Here is a 2753-nt window from a genome sequence, read left to right as displayed (position 1 = left end):
TATAGGAAGGTACCCATTTCCAAAAAAATAATTAATAACGTATAGGAAAGTACCCATTTCCAAAAAAATAAATAATAACGTATAGGTAGGTACCCATTTCCGAAACAATAAATAATAACGTATAGGAAACTACCCATTTCCAAAAAAATAAGTAATACAATGAAAAAATGCCATCGTTTCAGAGATTAAGATAATGAAATATTACTTTTTATTTTAGCTAAATATTTAACCCCAAGAGTAGTAAATTGAGTAATCTTCCAGTGGACATAAGCTACTTGGTGTCAATAAACAGTCGCCCCCTAGGATTAGAAATAGAACTGGTACGAGTTTGTTGTGATATTGTGTGATCGTTATCTTGTAATAAAGGAAATATTGAATGTAATATCAGCACTAATAAGCTTTTATCATACATTTGTAACCTTAAATACTTAATGTAATCTTTTTTACGTAACGCGCACTGCTTAGTTAAATTGTCTTTTTATCAATAAATAATTAGCCACTTTTGTTTGTGTATGAGTGTATTGATATGTCACTACAGCCTTCACACAGGCATCTCAACGTTTGTTTGGTTGTTCTGACTCAATTTATCGTCACTGTATAGCGATAATAAGGCCTTCCCATTTTGACTCAACGTTCCAACCGAAACACTATGTGTAACACTGGTTAGGCTTGAAAGCAGCTTGGTCCATAAATCGAGTATTAAGCACCATCTTTGCTTTTCAAGTGACGAAACTAAAGCAAAATCAAAACAAAGAAAAAAAACTGTTAGTGACTAATAGGTTGCTGAACCCGTAACAGCATTTAGGTAAGTCATTTCGCTTAAAAATGTTTTATACACACACTATGTTTTGGTTGTTTTTAGAACAAAGCGATACTAAGCCATCTGCTCTATGTCGTTAGACTTACCGCTGTCAACCCGGGGAACGGTATGTTTTGATTGTAAGTTATAATTTATAAAGCTCTTGGAGTTCTATAAGTCATGTGGATTGGTGTGTTAAGTGTTCAGTAAATATCACAGTATTAAATTTCGAATGATTTTCGTCAAGAAGAAATTAGTAATATTTGAAAGCTATGCAGAATTTTCATTGTGCGTTCTTAGAGTTGATTCCCGAAATGGATTACAAAATTAAATGAAACTAAAAAAAAATATCTTGATGTAAACTGTGAGAGGGTGTGGATGTAAAAAAATTTGAAAATAATTGGTCAGTTTTAAGAAACAGAAGTAATAGTTTTTGCAGCATTTAACCACATTTTCGGATTTTTTTTTAGTGGATTTGTTTGTTTTTTAGACAAAGCCACACTGGGGTATCAGCTGTGTCCACTGCGGGGAATCGAACCTCAAATTTTAGCATTGCAAATCCGTAGACTTACTGCAGTCCCATTGGGGGACTTTTGAATGGATACTTAGCTGTTATTGGTGGGTATTTTGGAAACGTAATAAAATATTGTAGTTGACAAAGCTGGTCAAGACACAAACGATATTTTTTTCGGCCTGGCATAGTCAGGTGGTTAGGGCGCTAGTCTCACAATCTGAGGGTCACGAGTTCGAATCCCCATCCCACCAAATACGTTCGCCCTTTCAGCCGTGGGGGCTTTATAATATGTTGTTCAATCCAACTATTCGTTGACAAAAGAGTGGGCGGTGGGTGGTGATGACTAGCCGCCTTTCCTCTAGTCTTTCACTGCTGAATTAGGGACGGCTAACGCCGATAACCCTCGTGTAGCTTTGCGCGAAATTCAAACCAATTATATTTTGGCTTCCGTTTACGTTCTGCCTACCGTGTTTAGTTATGGATCTCCATGACAATTGTTTTCGGTCATTTATTGTTTTATCTTGAATTGTGAATTTGAGAGTCAGTGGTTTGCGTTTCGTTGCCACAAGAACACACTTCGTACAAATCTAACTATGCGATTAAAGTAGCCCAAAAGTTGGTGGTGAGTACTATTGACTAGTTGCTTTCCCTCTAGTCTATCAGTCAACATTATGGACAAGTAAGCTTGAGTATAGCTTTGCGTAAATATTTTTAAATAAGTAACTTTTCAAAGTGTTACAATTTGGCAAGCTTTCTATAAATGAACTTTAATCAATTCTTCATTTTTATCAATTTTTCTGTTCGATATGCGATAGTCGACTTCTGACCAATGTGACTATTGGGACTCCGCGTATGTAGAAAAATTACGTTGTTTGTGTCGCCATCTAGTGATACATTATACTTATCTCCAAAAATATGTTTGGTTTGTTCTTATAGTGCCTGGCATGGGCTAAAACAAAAAGTTTGAATCCAGGTACCGAGCATATTCGTTCTTTCAGCCGTGGGAGCATTATAATACTACGTTTAATCCCATTTTCATTAGTAAAAGATTAGCTCAAGAATTGGCGATGGGTGGTGTTGACTAGCTACCTTCCATCTAGTCTATCATTTCACAGATAATATGGAGGCTCTCAGTTAAAAATATACTAAGATATGGGCGTGGTTCTATCACTAACACTATTAAAAGGTACACATCATGGTCACAAGTAAATAGCCACCACCTTTTCAGAAAAAAATGAAATTTTTCAGTCATATTCACATGAATTGATATATTTATAATTTAATTAATATATAGTAGACCTTCCTTTCGCTTCGGGGAGTTCGTTGATCCTTTGGGGCATCGTGAGAATCATCTCATCTCGTCAGTTTTAGATTGTGGGATTTTCGCCCACTCTTGCTTCAAAACTTGGAGTAGATCGCTCTTCGAAGTTGTTTTTTGTT

General features: G+C 35.8%; 1 protein-coding gene across 2 annotated transcripts in view; it reads left to right on the top strand.

Annotated features, from left to right (window-relative positions):
* Positions 1-475: 475 nt before the first annotated feature.
* The window catches only part of LOC106468128, a 54540-nt gene continuing 52262 nt past the window's right edge, over positions 476-2753 (top strand). Inside the window, exon 1 of one of the 2 annotated variants that reach the window (XM_022396436.1) lies at positions 476-805. The gene's annotated coding sequence lies outside the window, so the exon portion shown is untranslated. The remainder of the gene's footprint in view (positions 806-2753) is intronic. The other variant, XM_022396435.1, reaches the window with a different exon arrangement.

Source organism: Limulus polyphemus, unplaced genomic scaffold, assembly GCF_000517525.1.
Source record: "Limulus polyphemus unplaced genomic scaffold, Limulus_polyphemus-2.1.2 Scaffold2883, whole genome shotgun sequence".
Classification (NCBI taxonomy): domain Eukaryota; kingdom Metazoa; phylum Arthropoda; class Merostomata; order Xiphosura; family Limulidae; genus Limulus; species Limulus polyphemus.
Note: the sequence above shows the minus strand (reverse complement) of the source record. Positions and strands in the feature narration are given on the sequence as shown.